The sequence below is a fragment of the Rhinolophus sinicus genome, linkage group LG05, assembly GCF_036562045.2.
Source record: "Rhinolophus sinicus isolate RSC01 linkage group LG05, ASM3656204v1, whole genome shotgun sequence".
Taxonomy (NCBI): domain Eukaryota; kingdom Metazoa; phylum Chordata; class Mammalia; order Chiroptera; family Rhinolophidae; genus Rhinolophus; species Rhinolophus sinicus.
The window spans coordinates 148,918,645-148,937,396 of NC_133755.1; the positions used below are offsets into that span (position 1 = coordinate 148,918,645).

Below are 18,752 nucleotides of genomic sequence, written 5' to 3' on the forward strand. Positions count from 1 at the left end.
ACCTATTATCTCCATTGAATGGAGAATGGGGACACTGGAAGGGTCTCTTTCTTTCACAGGACAGGTTTGTTGAGTGAAAAGAATGGCATAACATGAGAAGCACTTACATGCTTACTCTCATCTTTGTCTTCTTTTATTTTAGAAAATCTCTTACACTGACTCTATTTGATTCTGCCATATTACTTATTCTTTGAGATGACATAGCAAAAAAAAAAAGATGTTAAACAGATTTCTGGGAACACTAACAACTGAAGCCTACTTTTCCTTGGTTTATTATATTAACCATATGGCATCTACCAGTTTTTCAAGATCAAATGAAAGCAGGGGTTTTAAAAAGAAAAAGAAGCAAAAATAGAGATATGAGATATGTGAAATAAAACTTTTCCTGGATGTTCTATCTGGAATGAGATGAAATTACATAGATATTACATAGGCTGAATCATTTAATTCTGTCTATAGCTAGACAAGTGATATTAGGTGTAGATGAGCTGGGAAACTGCCTACAGACATGGTCTGTATGAGACACCAAAACATTATTGACATACTTTGGAAAGATTTAAATTGTTTCTGCTCACACTCCCACGTGGTAGAGATCAGAAACATTTCTAGTTAATATACTATCTCAGTTTTTTTATTATTATTTTTGCAATTTACAATACAGTAGAAATTTGGCAGCCAGTCAGTCAGTTGAAATTCTGAAAATAAATAATTCATGATGCAGTGCTGTTTATGGGAAATTAATGTGAATTTTAAACCATTTGCTATACCTCCCAAGTGATTTCTGAATAGAAAAAAAAGTGCTGAAAATAGAAACTATGGAACAAAGTTATTTATTAATATATTTTAGAATATAAATCCTGCTTTGCCCAATTAAAGTGAATCAGTAAATTGTGGTTCTATTTGATATATAATATTTATAATGTAAACAGAAAATCAAGACATTCATTTATAGCAATATTTATAAACAACAAAATGAATAGAATGATAACACTATTTTTAATCATTTTATATGCATAACTGAGTGAGCAAGAAAATAAGGGGAAATATTTAAAATAAGAGTGTAAAAGTTTTAAAGTACTTGCATTATCCTGGATGGTGGGTTTGTGGAATGGAGGGGTGGGAAGTGGGTAGAGGAAGTTGTTATTCTACCCTCCTTGGGTATTAAAAGTTTAATGAAGATTTGATCCAGGAAAGGAATCTAAATTGAAAATAAGATCCTGCACTAAGCTAGGCTCCGCCAAATGCTATTCTCTTATTAAAAGAGTAGAACAACTACTCCATCAGGGAAGCCTACCCTTATAAGAAATATTATAGGTATTAATCTGGATCCTGGTGGGAAACAATAACTGTCCCCTGACAATTCATAACCAGGTGGACTTGGGGTTCCATTTTACACTATGTTAAGTGATCTAAAAAACCATCATCAGAAATAACATTTTAAAAGAAATCTTAGAGAATGGTTTCCCTGCAGTGTCTGACAGAACCAGAAGCACAACCCTTCTGGAGGACATGCCAAACCCGCATTTCCCAGGACTTCCACATACAAATAAATCCTGAATATAAGTTGATAATAAAAATGTATAATCCAGGAGGAACAAATTTACCATGAGGAAGAATCATCAGATACAAGAAACAGTAGAAAGAGTAGTTTTCCTCTTAAAAGTTTGGATATTAGAACTATCATATGAAGATTATAAAATAAGTAAAAGATGTCTAAAAATTAGTAAATTTACTCACCTTTTTTGTATTCAATGAATTAATAACTTGAATGTGAAAATACAACTTTACAATTTCAGAAGAAAATATAGATGCCAGGATAGGGAAGAATTTCTTAAGTCCGTCCCCCAAAAATTGTAAAAGAAAAGAGAGATACATTTGATTATAGTAAAATTCTCTGTATAACAAAAGATAAACTTATTTAACCATAAACCAATTTATTTATGATGAACTACAGACTAGCAAAACCTAGTTGCAAGAAATATATTCATCAAAGAATTTGAATATAGGGTATATAAATCAGTCCTGACAATCAATAAGGAAAGGTAGATAATGACATAGAAAAATGAGCAAATGGTTTGAAAGAGAAGAAACCTGAATTGCTAATAAACACATAAAAGATGCTCTCCAGAGATGAGGGAAATTGAGTTAAAATAACATGATTCTAACATCACACACCCATGAATTGAGAAAACTGAAAATATTTTGCAATACCAAGTTTTGGTGAAGTTGTTGGGGAAATATATTAAGTGCCATCGTTTGAGGGCAATTTGACAATATCTCAATTAAGTTGGAGATAAGAAATCTCTTCACTTTTAGGTGTGTATTCTTTTTTTTTTAACTTTTTAAAATTTTATTGGGGAATATTGGGGAACAGTGTGTTTCTCCAGGGCCCATCAGCTCCAAGTCATTGTTCTTCAGTCCAGTTTTGGAGGGTACAGCTCAGCTCCAAGTCCAGTCACCGTTTTCAATCTTTAGTTGCAGGGGGTGCAGCCCACCATCCCATGCAGGAATTGAACCGGCAACCTCGTTGTTGAGAGCTCTAACCAACTGAGCCATCTGGCCGCCCATAGGTGCATATTCTTGATGGGGTTAGGACACACTACTCCAAAATATGGTACCTTGGTATCTTGACTGTTTTCAACTGAAGGAGTTTGAGAAAACAGCAGCAGCAGGAAGGTCAGTCTGAACCCTCATGCAAGAGGTGCTCTTTCTATACTCCTAAGACAAAAAAAAAAAAAAAAATGCAGAGAAAAATCAGAACAAACAGGCCTTGCTAGGTTTTCCCCAGTTTACTGCAATTACCTCACATTCCTTGACGTATCATATTTTCCCTCAACTATCCACTCTTTATTAAACCTAGTATTAAAACACTCAAATTTAACCATTTCTTCAGGTCTTCACTTCCTTATGAAGGCTCCTGTGTCACATAAAATTTATATTAAACAAATGTGTGTGATTTTCTCTTGTTAATCTGTCTCCATCAGTTTAATTCTCAGACCCAGCCAGGGACCCTAAGAGGGTAAATAAAAATGTTTTCCTCCCCTATAGTCTCTAAAGAAACTTTTGATCATGCACATAATCATCCTCCCCGCAGTGTTGTTTGTAACAGCCAACAAACTGAAAACAATGTAAAGGCCATCACGAGAAGAATGAATGTCTACCTTGGGATGCTATACAACAATTAAAATAAAATAACTGGAGCATTATGTTTCAAAGGAAATTTGGGTTTGATAGCTATATTATGATGCCACTTATATAAAATTTAATAATTAAAAAATAGTCTATTCATAGTAAATAAAAGTATAAAAACATCATAGCTGGAGGTGAAAAACACCAAATTCAAAATAATGATTGCCTGCGGGGAAGGAAGGAAATGTGATCAAGCAGCAATTCACAAGTTTCAAATATATGCATAATGTGCTCCTTTTTAAAAAGCTATATATTTTTAAATGATGTTCTGAAAAGAATTTTAAGCTTAAGTTGGATAAATATATAAATATTCATTCTATTATTCTTAAAATTGTACGTTTGAAATATCTCACTATGAAAAACAACAAAAAAAGTGTTTTTAATCCCACTGACTAAATATGTATTGGCCTGATCATTAAATAATTTTGGTGGAAAAGTGGCATTTTATTAACCTGCCCAAAGGGCCAACATGTCTCAGTGTTTTCCAGGCCCGGTATAATATGATTACATTAGGCACAGACCCTTGTCCTTGGGGTGGACATCATACGCCTTGGACAGTGCTGGTAGAATAACGTTCAGCTATCCCAGTGTTCCAATAAACAGGGCCAAGGATGTTTAGTCTGCAAGGCTGTTATGGACCGAATTGTGTACCCCAAATTTCCTATGTTGAAGACCTAAACTTCAATGTAGCTGTATTTGGAGATCGGGAGTTTAAAGCAGTGGTTAAGGTTAATAAATGAAGGCATAAGCATGCAGCACTGGCCTAGTAGGACTGTTGACCTTGCAAGAAGAGGAAAGGATGCCATTGAGGACACAGTGAAAAGGAGGGTGTTGGCAAGCCAAGGAGAGAGGCCTTATGAGAAGCCAAACCTACCAACACTTGGACTTCCAGCCGCCAGAACTGTGAGAAAATAAATGTCTGGTGTTTAAGTCACTCAACCTGTAGTATTTTGTTATGGTAGCCCTAGCAAATTAATACAGCTGTTATAACCTTGGAAGATATGAGATTGGAAGCCCAGAGGTAGCTCAAAGACCAGATGTAGAAAAATTATCCTCAGAGGACTCCATAATCAGATTTGGGAGGTCTGGGAGGAGGCCAGACTTTTTATTCAACAGGAGTGGGCAGAGATACAGATGTAAATAACAGAGAAAGAAAGTCTGCTGTGGCAGTGGAAAATAACTATGTAGCCTTGGATTGTCGATTTAGCATAAATGCTGCAATGATTCATTTCTGAGTTGATAAACATGTTTTTCAAAGTGAAAGGCAGACAGACAGGATGAAGTTTCCAGCTAGAAGGGCTTCGTTACTGAAAGGTTTATAAAGAAAAGCCACTCAGCTCATGCCTCCACAATGCAGGAAATAAACTGGTGCTGGGGGCATAGTTTTTAGTTTTGATGAAACACAGACAAGGGGGAACTCTAGCAGTTTGTTTATTTTTATTTTATTTTTCAATTACAGTTGGCATTCAATATTATTTTATATTAGTTTCAGGTGTACAGTGCAATGGTTAGACATTTATATAATTTATGTAGTGATACCCCTGATCAGTCTAGTACCCACCGGGCACTACATGCAGTTATTTCAATATCATTGACGATATTCCCTGTGCTGTACTTTACATCCTTTCTTTTCTTTTGTTAATAGCTCCCTTGCTCCACCCTTCTTCCCATAAAAACCTTCCATTTTGTACAACCCCTCCAAGTGCCCTTCTAGTTGCTAGATGCAATGGTGCCTGATTCATGAATCGCTTAATAAAGCCAATTAGATCTTCAAATGTACTTGTGTCATGTGGGAGCACTTGGTTGAATTTTTTAAACAACACTTAAAGAATAAAGGAAAATTAAAATATATAGATGACTTGGATCTGAGCCCTACAAAATTCCAATATTTAAAGGTCTGGAAATAGAGAAGTAGTTGGCAAATGTCACTATAAGGGATTGCCTGAGAAGGGGAAAACTAGGGGAATAATGTTTTTAAAGAAAAAAAAAAGGGCATGTTTCAAGAACAGAAAGTTGGTGGTCAGCTTGTTGAATTTGGCTGAAAAATCAAACAAGTTTTCCTATGATTTAACCATTTGGTGGTAGTGGGTTTTTGTTAGAGTGGCAGAGCTGGAAGCCAGATTAAACTGGAGAGTGAGGTGAAAGGGCAAAACTAAAGAAGAAAAACAAAATAAAACTCTAGAAAGCTCTTTTAAGAGACAGCTTATAGTTAGTTTTATCTAGAGCTGTGATTTTTCTCATTTGGGTGTGATAATAAAGGAAAGGGCTGGGGAATTAATTGCACCTGTAACAGGTTAACAGAGAGGAATATGGAACTGAAGCTGTGTAGGGAAAGATGTTAAGACACAAGATATAGCATAAATGGTAGTGTTACCAGAGAGGGGGGCTTTTCTTGGGGAGATGTCTGGGCTTGGCTCTCACATCAGGGGTAGAACCCGGTCCTCAGGGAGGAGAACTGGGAAACTTAGCTGCTACGTTCCCAGAAGTTGGGCCTTTGTGGGGACAGGGTCCCAGAGAGCAGTTTCCAGGCTCTGAGCCTTACGTGGAAAGGTGCTGGCTCAGGTAGTAGATGACCATCAGCTGTGACTAGTTGGCCATCAGCTGTAACCAGTTAGCTATTAGCCACTAATATAACTGCCGTGGCTAAGCTAGCAAGCGTGGCTTGCAGTTAGCAAGGGGTTGGTTTGTTGGCAGAGACGCGGAGGGCAGGTTGTGGCTCCTGCTTCCTGTGTCTCCAACCCAGCCTCCAGCGAGAATATGGTGGTATGACTCCCCTACCTATGGCTCCGTGGGTGTTCCTTTTTGGCCTCACCATGTCCTGCGTTCTTGTGCGGGGAGCGGGACCACAGACCCTGCATGACAGCCCTCCTTGGCGCGGTGTCCAGCTTCTTGGCATCTCGAGCAAAGATTGAATGAGACACAGAGGTAAAGTGGTAAAAAAAAGTTTATTTGAAGAGATAGTACACTCCAAAGAATTAGGAGCGGACGGAGCACAAAGAAAAGCGGCTCAAGTCTAGGGGCTCAGGGTGGCATTATTAGGAGAAAAAGTGCACTACAGAGAGTTGGGAGCCAGCCCCGAGAAAAGGCAAGGCTCAAAGCTCGATGCTCAAGAGGATACCGCTCACAGGAGCCTGGAGGTTTTATCTTTTTTTCTCTGGGATGGACTGTAAACCTCTGGGAGCAGGACCGCTTGATTGACACCTGTGATTGATAAGGGGCTATTACTTCACACTCTTAGACTGCGCACGTCCCTTCCCAGAGTTCAGTTATAATGATATTAATGAACGTCTGGGCATATGTAGGACATTACAATGATGGTATAAGGAGGCTAGGGTGAGATGGAGGTCGTGGTGACCCTCTACTGCACAGGACTGGTCCAATTTGTTGTCTTTTAATCTCCTCACAGTGGCTAATGGTTAGGGCAGACAAGGGAAGCATTGGAGAGGTCTCCAGGTGATGCTCCCCATAGATTGTGTTGGACAGGCAGGAATGCAGAGAACCAATGACATTTCTAACTACCTGCCTTGTTTTCCCTGAGAGACATGGTCCCCATAAATCTCTGTGGGGAGTTGAGGGACAGGTAGTCTCTTCTGTATCTGCTTCAAGCTGAGAAGGGAGGTAGAGCTTTCCTTAGCTCCTGAGGATTCACCAACCTCTCACCCTGTCTGATCTTAAATAAAAAGGGGGTCTCTTCTTCCTTGATCAGGGTGCACTGGGAGCCTCGATGGGATATAACTCGTATCCTGACGGCCCCCAGATGAGGAGAAACAGGCGTTAGTTAATAAGTTAAAAGTGCTGGCTCCAGTAATAGGACTTGAAGCCCAATTATCTTGATTTCACCCAGGGGTTAGGTATGGACTGGCCTGGAGGAGTGTTAAAACCCGTTTGGTCTCTGGGATAGCGGTTATTTATCCAAGAGTTAGTTAGGTCTGTAATAGCTTGGGGGAATGTTGGGCTACAATGATTACAGCTCACAGGCTTTTAAGTGCTAGTTATTAAGCAGGGGTGAGAGAGAAACTGTGATTTAGGCTAGGACCAATCTTTAGTTTAGGGTTAAGAAACTGATTAGAAGAGTGATTAAGACCAGGGCCTAAGGAGCTAAGAAACTAGGGAAAAGGAGACTTAAAATTTCTATAGTGAGGGGCTCTCCCGTATCAGTAGGGTTAACTGCTTGGTGATCTCTGAGTTATATGAATAACTGGTTCAGGAGATAGGGAGAGGTGCTTGGCAATTGACTGGAAGAATGGCGCACTGCATATGGCATTATAATAAAATTGATTCCTTGCTGATACATATCAAATTTCTGAAAATAATTTGTCACAATTTAAATGATTTGGTCCATGAGAAATGAAAAAGACAAAAGCAGTGCCTCAGCTATTCAAAGGTCTGAACTCAGTAAACATTTATTAAATGAAAAAATCGTTTTTTAGCAATAATTGAATCATTATTTTTTCCCTTTAATTGTAAATATGCGTAACGTTTTTTTTAAAGTTATTTTATACAAATCTTGGGGAAATTACAATACTAACTACAAACAAACCAAACCAATCTAGGTAACTTGCACTTTCACTGTCGCTCCTGCTTCTGTAAAATAACAAGATTACTGCAGCGATAGATTCCTTTGGTCTTCTTTGCGATTCTTACAAATTGTTGCATGATTGTTTCCCTGAAGGTTATCAAAATACGTAAAATAGGCGGGCATGGGAACACAATTTGTGTTTCCTCTATCACAAAGTTTCATTTCAATTCAGCAAGTATGTATTGGGCATCCAATATTTGGTGTGGCCCATCTAGTTGCCTGGATAGGAATATGAATAAAAAGCAGGTCTTACCCTTGAGGCCCTTACAACCCAGTAAGAGATTACGATGCAAAAATACAACTGAGTGTCATGCAGCATGAAAAGTGGTAGAGTTATAAAGTAAAGTGGGGAGACTGATGAGGAAGCAATTTTTTTCTGAATAAGATTAGAAAGTTGAGAGTAAAAACAGACAGTTGCATATACGAAGTAATGTTGGTGCTAGTTCTTGAAGGCCGAGAATACAATTTTCTAGGAAGACTAGTAGAGAAAGATATTCTAGGCCTAGGGAAAAGCATGGGTAACGTCATGAACAGACGTTAGGCCAGTGTGTGATATATTTTAGTGATAGTGACCCACGAGGAATGGGTATAGAGTGAAGTTTGGTGGGGAAAGTGTGGAGGCAAGACTGGAAACCAAACTGTGACCAGGTTGTGGGGTGAGGGTTAAGTGGGGCAGGTAGTGGGTGGGGGTCGGGAGATGGGAAGTAATGGTGCTGACTTTCATGGTGTGGAAGGTGGGAAGCAAACAGACTTTTAAACCAGATGCTGATAGGATCTGCGTTCAGATGGTTTATTCTTCCTTTCATTAAATTATTTTGTACTTTCCTCTTTTCAATCAGAAGAGCATTTATCTAGCAGCAGTCTCAAAGTAAAAGAATAAATATGGAAGAATGGAAAATCAGGAGAGTAATTTATATTACCAAGAATTAAAATGAACATTGAAAAGTCATTGTTCTGCTATCTGACCTTTTAGAACTGCAAATCTAGGCACAGAGTCAGAATTGATACTTATTTTAGCCTTAATGATAATATCTAGAATCTTTCACTGCATGCAATGCCCCTCATCATGTGGGTCCTGCTTATCAGATAAATGTCATCCTTTGGCCCTCCTGTATGTGGATCCTTTCCTTGAGTCTTTCATAATGAATTATAAGACTTGGAATTCACTATGCTTTTTTACTGCTATGTCTTTTCATATTTTGATTGCTATTTAAAGTAATTTTTCCTCTAGTGTTTTTTGTTTCCTGGGTAGTTCCAATTTATTGTTCAAGAATCAGCTCAGATATGATCTACTCCAGGAAGCCTGTATATTTTGAATCTGGGTTAGGCCTCCACTTTCGTGTCCCAGTGCCATCCTGTACATATCTTGATATAACCATTGTTCCGATTGTAGGCCACTTGCTGAATGTTTTCCCACGTGAAACTGCAGGTTTTGTGTATGTAGGTACTGTGTCCTACCTCCATATTCTTGATGCCATATACTTATAAGATCCCCAAACATTTATCAAATCTAATGAAACAGAATGGAATGGAAAAAAACAGATTTATTGAAAAGTCAGACAAAGCACCCCTCTATAGTCAAGGCCTGGATGGTTCTGTAACCAGAGAGTGGGCCCTTCTTGGCGCAGTGTCCAGGTTCTTGGTATCTCAAGCAAAGAATTGAACAAGACACAGAATAAAGTGGTGAAAAAGTAGTTTATTAGAAGAGATAGTACACTCCAAAAAGTTTGGAGCAGACATGAGCAAAAGAAGAGGCTCAAAAGATGCTGACTGGCGAGGACTTGGAGTTTTTATCCCTTTTTTTCCCTCTAGAATAGGCTGTTCCTTTCTGGGCATGGAATCTCTTGATTGACACCTGTGACTGACAAGAGACTATTACCTCATCTTTTTAGACTGCACATGTTTCTTCCCAGAATTCAGTCTGTCATAATAATATTAATGAACTTCCAGGCATATGTATGCTATTATAATGCTGGTATAATAAGGCCCAGGTGAAATGAAGGTCATTGTGACCTTTACTGCACAGGTGTGAGTGGCCAGCTTAATCTAGTTGGGTATTTTGTACCCATTTGTTTCCTCATAGGGGTAGATAATTATAATGAAAAGGGGAAGTTTTGGGCAGAGAAAGGAGGTCTTTTGGTCGCATTTTATGGGTTCTGATAGACGTGCAAGAATGTAGAGACCCAATGTCTATCTATAACTGCCTGCCTTGTTTTCCCCTTGAGAGACGTGATCCCCATAAAATCTCTATGGGAAATTGAGGGACAGGATGTCTTTTCTTCTACATCTGCTTCCTGCTGGGCAGGGATGTAGAGCTGTCCCTACCTATTAGGGGATTCACAGAACTTGCACCCTATCTGATTTCAGATGAGAGGAAGGGGTCTTGAGATTCGCCTGGAAGACCATGTTGGCTTCTTTGGTTCGGACTGGCAATCTTGCTAGGGCATCATCCGTATCCCCAAGGCTCCTAAATGAGGAAAAATAGATTTTGGTTAATAAATTTAGAAGTGTTGGCTTAAAGAGCAGAGCTCAAAGCTATTAATGTGAGGTGGCTACGTGATGTAAAATCTACCTGCTCTATGGAGCCTGTGGCCACTTAATTGGCTATTCGGTTGTCGTTAATTGTCCAGGAGTTAGGCCCAGAATGGGTAGGAGAGAATATTAGGCTTCAATGATTACAATCAACAAGCATAAATTACAAGTTTCAGGGCAATTATTTAAAGCAGGGGATAGGAGATTTCTATGATTCAGGTTAAAAACAATCTATTATTTATGATTAAGAAACTAATGGAGTTAAAACTCTAAAGAAAGAAAACTTAGAGTTTCTGTAATGAGAAGACGTTCAATTTGGCCTGTATCAGTTCTAAGCTAGAAATACTGGTGGAGCATAATGAAAGCAGATTTCCCAGGCAGTAGCAGATTCAAATATACTGAAGTGCACATACATAAAATGTAAGTATGTATATCTCTATATATATATATATATATATATATATATATATATATATATATATATATATATATTCTAATCATTTAAAAATGAATGTGTCCCATTCGGAATAGAATCGATTTTTTCCCTCAAAATTCAGAAACAGGAAGGATGGATAGCTTTATAGCTTTTCCTAAGATACTGATTTAAATGAATCAACTAATATTAGTCTGGGTATAATGAACTACAGAACCCAGGACCTTTAGGCCATAAATCTACCACACTGAAAGCTTCTAAAAGCTAGAAACCCAGCTTTATATGTTTTTTATCTAGTACCACGTCTAGGTTATAACATATACCAAATAACTGCCCAGAAAGGAGAGTATAAGGATAGTTCAAGTACTGCTTTCTGGTTCTCAGCTTCATGACAAGTCACATCAACATAGACCTTTCTTTCTAATATATGCGTATTACTTGGAGTTTATCTAGATAATGTGTGTCAAAAAAGTTGATTTTCTTTCTCTTAATCAGTTTGGAGTCATTGGTAACTTAAATCTCAGTCCAAAAATAATTAGTGACATTTTATGAAATAAATGTAAGCTTAGTCATTTTAGGGACTGTATAACTTAATGTTCCTTCAGGAAAAACACTTGAATATACATTTATTTCTTCACCAAATGTTCTCATATTAAAAATATTATTACTCTTCATCCCAGATCATAGGATGAAACTATAATTTAGTATTTACTTGTAAACTAATTTGTAAGTAAATATAAGATATTGAAATGAAGTTTTGTTGTTTTTAAAGTACAGTAAGATTTTTTTTTCTTGAAATTCTAAGAGACAATAACTTCAGGGAATTATTCATTGAATTGCTTTTCCTTATTAATTCGTATTAGCTATACTATTGCTTTGATGGTCTATTAAATTTGAGGTAGGTATTATTATTTTGATTAAAAAATCCAGGGAACTAAGTAACATCTCATCATAATCCATAAGCAACAAAGTTCCTCCAAGTTTTTCTCAGGATATGTATGTCAAATCACTTGAAGCTTTAATCAATTATAGTTTGAGGCCAGGCTCTGTCTGTCATTCAACAAATATTTATGTGGGCATAGGCAAAGCTCTAGGTACAGGGAATAAAGGCAAAGTCCCTGCTCCCATGACACATTTTTAATATGAGAAGACTGTCTGTAATCATGTAAGCAAGTAAATGGGATAACTTTGAGGGGTAAGTACTGTAGAGAAAACAAAACAGTGGAGACAATGGCAGAGAGTGACTCCGTGAAGGGAAGGCCCACTTCAATTAGCATGATTTGACAAGAACTATTTGGAAAGGTGACAACTGAACTAATTAAAGAAGGGCCAAACATTTGAAAATCTGTGGAAAGAGAGGAGTGGGGAGAGTAGTAGTTAGAGGGATGGTGAATAGTACATGATGAAATCAGAGAATGTCAAGATTTGGATTTTAGGCTGGATGCAATTGGATGTCATTAAAGGGTGTTGAAACTACACTAAAAAAGATGTAAGGAGTTTGGTCTGTGGGCCATTAGAGTAGAATTAAAGAGATCTCTTAGAGGCTACTAAAGAGGTTCGGTGAGAGATAGCCATAGCTACATTAACAAGTAGCAGTAGAGATGATGACAAATGGTTGGCAGGATTTGGGATATATTTTGGATGTATAGTCAATGAGGATTCTTACTGTTCAATTGAGAATGGGGTGAAAATCATCATAGTTGGTCCTAGGTTGGGATCTTACCAGATGGCAGTGCCATAACTAAAGATGGGAAAGAATGGAAGAAAATCACTTTGGAAATGATACAGAATCAATAGTCCTCTTTTGACATCTTGAGTTTCTGGTGGCTATTAGACATCTAAGCAGGAGTAGGCAGGCAGGTAGAAGGAAGATCATGGGAGAAACCAGGGCATGAAGACAAAAAGTTTGGAAATGGTGGGATATATACTATTTTAAAGCCATGGAACTTAGATGAAATCCCCTAGAGAGGGAATGTAGATGGAAAAGAGGAGAGTTAAGACAGGAGTTACTATGCAAGAATTCCATTTTGGGCTGAGGTAAAATAGTTTGTACATTGGTATGTTAGCTGAAGTAGAAAGGATGTGGGAGGAATATGTCAGAGTCAAAGTTCTTGACAAGTTTTTGTGTGTTTAGTTGTTGTTCTGAGCATTTGAGGAAGGCTACATTTGTCTTCTCTGATTGGTTCTTTCAAATTGGCAATTTTACCTACCAAGTTATGTGACTCTTTGAAGGAAACAAACTGTAGGTGACTTACCTACCAAATCTGAAGACGTGGAAGTTTCTGAGGCACCAAGCACTCAGGTTATGCTGTGTACCACCAGCCTTTCCACCTAAGGTCCTGCTCATGCTATGCCTACCATTCCCAGGGACTTGCAATTTCACTCCCTGGAGTTTGTTTTTCTGCTACACATATATCTTATTATATGAATGTCTCCTTAGTATCATCATTGAGTTCATCTTTTGACTCTTTTTGAATGTTTGATTCTAAACTCTAATCAAATCTCAATCCAGACAATCTCATTGCTTTATTTTATGAACCAGCAATTTTAACTTCTGAGGGGAAAGGTTACTTCTCCACAGACACCACAAGATTCTGAGCTACTCTCTATCTTTTTGTTGCTGTGGTAATGGCAGTTTCCTTTCATCATCGTGGAATTTGAAGTTAAATAGTTGAATAGTGGAACAGGCAAATAACGGAGTAAACTACAATAAACCAATAACACATGACAGCATTTCCTTGTGTTTGAAAAAGGCTGATGTGTTTTGACTAAGGGAAGAGAAATGGACAAGTATATTTCATGGGTCCTTGGCAGTGAGGGCAGAGAGCAGGAAAGGTATTTATTTTGTCACAAGGAAAATGAGGGCAGAAAGATATATACAAACCACCTTCTCTGCTTCCCACACAAAAGGGATGGAAAAGGAGATATTCCCTGTTAGCAATAATATTTTAAAAGGAAATGAAACCCAATTTGTTCCTAAGTGTTTTATTCCACAAATGCTAACAGGAAAGGAAATTCCTATTAGGCATGGTGGATTAATTAAATTCTGGATTTTAGTATTGTGTCTTTTCCAGAAATAATTATAAGCGGACAATTATAGATATCTTATAATTCATTATTAAGGGATGATAAGATAGAGGTGTAAAATAGAAAATGTATGTCCCCTTTTTAAATAATAAATGCTTTAGTTAAAAGAATTAGATAAATCCACATTAGCAAAAAAGAAAAGCCACAAGAAGAAGTCCTGCAGAAAGATTATTCCAGCATTTCATAAATATCCAGTGTTGTCCTTATTTTAAGCCTCTGTTGCATCTATAATGAAAGCTATTTTATTCTGTTGTACATCAGAAGGAGATGAGAATGTACTTAAGGGAATTTGATCCAATTAGTGTTACATTGCTGACCTTTAGTAAAGACACCAAATGATTCAAGGGTAAGATTGAAATAGATGGGTTATGCATTGCATATATTCTAATGGTTCAAAAGTGTAAAATAATTTACCTTGGGATTACAAGCAAGTGCATTTTAAGATTTTATAATCTGAATTGTGCATAGCTGTAGGGCATCATTTCAATAAACTATTCTTAGAGGAGAAATACAGTCAAATGAAACTGAACCATGTAACAAAATTAACAATATGCATCTGGTAAATTACTTCCTTCTAAATATATTAATACTATCAAGACTGATCTCTACTACCTGCTGAAGCAGTAAAATCTAGACGAATAAATTATTTCCACAGTTGTCAATTTATGTTAAACAAACCTTGTGAAATTGGTTTACAAATCACTTCATAAGACATTATCTTTATAGTCATTAAAGTTGTTACGTTGCTATCTTGTGTTACTCTATTTTTTTAAGATTTTATTGGGGAATGGAAACAGGATTTTATAGGGGAACAGTGTGTATTTCCAGGATTTTTTTTTAAATTGGGGAACAGTGTGTTTTTCCCAGGACCCATCAGCTCCATCCAAGTCAAGTTGTTGTCCTTTCAGTCTTAGTTGTGGAGGGTGCAGTTCAGCTCCAAGTCCAGTTCCATTGTTAGTGGCAGGGGGCGTAGCCCATCATCCCTTGCAGCAGTCAAACTGGCAACCTTGTTGTTGAGAGCACACACTCCAACCAACTGAGCCATCCGGCTGCCCTGGGGTTCAGTGGCAGCTCAGGTGCAGCTCATTGTCTTCATTTTAGTTGCAGAGGGCACAGCTTGTTGGCCCATGTGGGAATCGAACTGGCAGCCCTGTTGCCCAGAGCTCACCCTCTAACCAACTGAGCCACCGTCTGCCCTGGTGTTACTTTTTGAAAATGAAATTTTAAGCGTTGAAGTAAGCAAAAAACCCCCAAAAACAAACAAAAAAAAAACTTCAGCAGCAAAACAGAACCAAATAAATTTCTGCTTTTTATTTTTCTCAGGATCATGACAATTCAAGTCTTACCCCTTGGGAGTACCGCCCTAGAACTAAGCCAAGAAGAATAATATTTAATACATAAAAATGCAGCAGATTTGGAATCATGAGATGCAGAGTTTAACACAGGTAAACCTTATTTTCCATGGTAAATGGGTTTCCAAAATTATATACTCACATGAACTGAGTAGGGAGTGATTTATGCATACAGTATAAGTGGTAGCTGAACTTTTCTAAGTGAATGATATTGCCCAGGGAATATTTGTATTCGTCCTAGCTCCAACTAAGATGTCCAAATTTATCCCTTAGTCAATGTAAGAAGGTGTATCTACAGTGGCTCTGCTTCACTCACACGGGGGCTTAGAAAATAGAGTTGTCTGCTCTAAACTATGCATTACTTTGGAATCAAACTCGGTAAGTCTCTGAAACTATTTCTGTGAGGTGGCCTGTCTTACACTCCCTTCTACTTCAGTGGCTTGAAAACCTAACCTATTTTATGTTTGTTTCTTTTTTATCTGTTTCACTCTGCTAAAACATAATCTCTAAAACAGCATTGACTCTGTTTTGTTTACTGTAGCATTCCAGAGACTAGAAGACTGTAGTGTACATAGGAGATACATATACATGTTTATGGATTGAATGAATGACCACAAGGTTAGTCTTGCTTGATGACCCAATCAACCAGTAAGGATCTTTTAAGTACCACATAAACTGCAAATCAGCTCATGAGGTTATATCAGAATGTACTTTTTAAATGCTTTTCTCAGCCAAATAGAATTTGGTAGCCCTATGTTAGCCCTCTATTTTAAAAGAGTCATGAATGGCTTATGAAATGAAATTCTCGAGACACGAGTGTGGACTATGCCCTGTCACTGCAGTCTTGTCATTCCTATTTCCCTTTCCACAACTCTAAATTAGAACCACATTCTTTCCTGTCTGAACTAGTATAAGATCCTCTTGACCAGTTGTAAGCTTCTATCTTTTCTTACTCAAATTCACCCTTCCCTGTATTAAAATATGTGTGTGTGTGTGTGTGTGTGTGTGTGGTTGAAGGTTAACTCATTGTTTTTCATTTTTCTTTTTTTTATTTAAAGTTTATTGGGGTGACAATTTTAAACAAAGTTACATAGATTTAAGGTATACAATTCTGTATTACATCATCTATAAATCACGTTGTGTGTTCACCACCCAGACTCAGATTCTCCTTCCATCACCATATATTTGATCCCCCTTACCTTCATCCACTACCCCCTCCCCTTAACCTCTGGTAACCACTAAACTATTGTCTGTGTCTTTGAGTTTTTGTCTCTCATTTGCTTGTCTTGTTCTTTTGTTGTTTTTGGTTTATATGCAACATATCAGTGAAATCATATGGTTCTCTGCTTTTTCTGTCTGACTTACTTCGCTTAGCATTATAATCTCAAGATCCATCCATGTTGTCACAAATGGTCCTATTTCATCTTTTCTTACCACTGAATAGTATTCCATTGTGTTATATATCACATCATCTATCAAAAGACACTTTGGTTGTTTCCATGTCTTCGCCACCATAAATAAAGCTGCAATGAATATTGGAGCACACTTGTTTTTATTTTATTGGTTTCACAAGCCAGGCCCATGCATGGTCGGAAGGGACTACACAAGGACATAAATACTGCAAGGCAAGAATCACTGGGGACTGCATGGGAGACAGGCTGTCACATCTGATCAGCCCTACCATTGTGCATTCATCTCAACTATTCCTTCAAGTTGGAAATATCTCAAAGACAGCTTCATCATAATTCTGTTCTTGATATTCTTTTTCACTTTTGTACTTTTTCATTCTGAAGTCACTATTTTTTTAAATTAAAGTTAATTGGGGTGACAATTGTTAGTAAAGTTACATAGATTTCAGGTGTACAATTTTGTATTACATCATCTATAAATCACATTGTGTGTTCACCACCCAGAGTCATTCCTCCTTCCATCACCATGTATTTGATCGCTTTTACCCTCATGTACCACCTCCCTCCCTTTTTACCCTCTGGTAACCACTAAATTATTGTCTGTGTCTATGAGTTTTTGTTTCTCAATTGTTTGTCTTGTGCTTTTTTTGTTTTTGGTTTATATACCACATATCAGTGAAATCATATAGTTCTCTGCCTTTTCTGTCTGACTTATTTCGCTCAGCATTATAATCTCAAGATCCATCCATGTTGTCACAAATGATCCTATTTCATCTTTTCTTACTGCTGAATAGTATTCCATGGTGTATATATACCACAACTTCTTTATCCATTCATCTATCGAAGGACATTTTGGTTGTTTCCATGTCTTGGCCACTGTAAATAAAGCTGCAATGAACATTGGAGCACACTTGTCTTTATAGATAAATGTTTTCAGATTTTTTGGGTAGATACCCGGGAGAGGGATTGCTGGGTCATATGGAAATTCTATTCATGATTTTTTGAGGAACCTCCACACTGCCTTCCATAACAGCTGCACCAGTCTGCATTCCCACCAACAGTGTATGAGGGTTCCTTTTTCTCCACAGCCTCTCCAACACTTGTTACTATTTGTCTTTTTGATGATAGCCATTCTGACTGGGGTGAGGTGATATCTCGTTGTGATTTGTATTTGCATTTCTCTGATGATTAGTGATGTTGAGCATTTTTTCATATGTCTATTTGCCATTTGTATGTCCTCTTTGGAGAAATGTCTCTTCAGGTCCTCTGCCCGTTTTTCAATTGGGTTGTTTCTTTGTTGTTGAGTTGCATGAGTTCCTTCTATATTTTTCATATTAGCCCCTCATCAGAGGCACTGTTTGCAAAAATCTTCTCCCATTCAGTTGGTTGCCTCTTTATTTTGTCGATGGTTTCTTTTGCTGTGCTAAGTTTTTAAGTTTGATATAGTCTCATTCGTTTATTTTAGCATTTACTTCCCTTTCCTTTGGAGTCAAATTCATAAAATGCTCTTTGAACCCAAGGTCCATAAGTTTAGTACCTATGTTTTCTTCTATGCAGTTTATTGTTTCAGTTCATATGCTTAAGTCTTTGATCCATTTTGAATTAATTTTGGTACATGATGACAGATAGCAGTCCAGTTTCATTCTTTTGCATGTGGCTTTACAATTCTGCCAGCACCATTTATTGAAGAGGCTGTCTTTTCTCCATTGCATGTTTTTTTGGTTCTTTGTCAAAAATTATCTGTCCATATTTATGTGGTTTGATTTCCGGGTTCTCAATTCTATTCCATTGGTCTATGTGTCTGTTTTTCTGCCAATACCATTCTGTTTTGATTCTTGTTGCCCTTTTGTACAAGCTAAAGTCATGGAATGTGATACCTCCAGCATTGTTCTTTTTTCTTAGGATTGCTTTCACTATTCGGGGTCTTTTGTGGTTCCATAAAAATCTGATGATTTTTTAATTCTATTTCTTTAAAAAACGCCAGTGGGATTTTAATGGGGATTGCATTAAATCTGTATATTGCTTTGGGTAATATGGCCATTTTAACTTTGTTGATTCATCTAATCCATGAGCAAGGAATGTCTTTCCATTTCTTTGTGTCTTCTTCAATTTCTTTTAAAAATGTCTTATAGTTTTCAGCATATAGGTCTTTCACATCCTTGGTTAAGTTT

The 18,752-nt window shown here is 37.4% G+C and overlaps 1 protein-coding gene across 1 annotated transcript in view; it reads left to right on the plus strand.

Annotated features, from left to right (window-relative positions):
* Positions 1 to 15,265, plus strand: part of CLVS2 (clavesin 2) — a 92,353-nt gene extending 77,088 nt beyond the window's left edge. The window contains exon 7 of the mRNA XM_019740973.2: positions 15,144 to 15,265. The gene's annotated coding sequence lies outside the window, so the exon portion shown is untranslated. The remainder of the gene's footprint in view (positions 1 to 15,143) is intronic.
* The last annotated feature ends 3,487 nt before the right edge of the window (positions 15,266 to 18,752 follow it).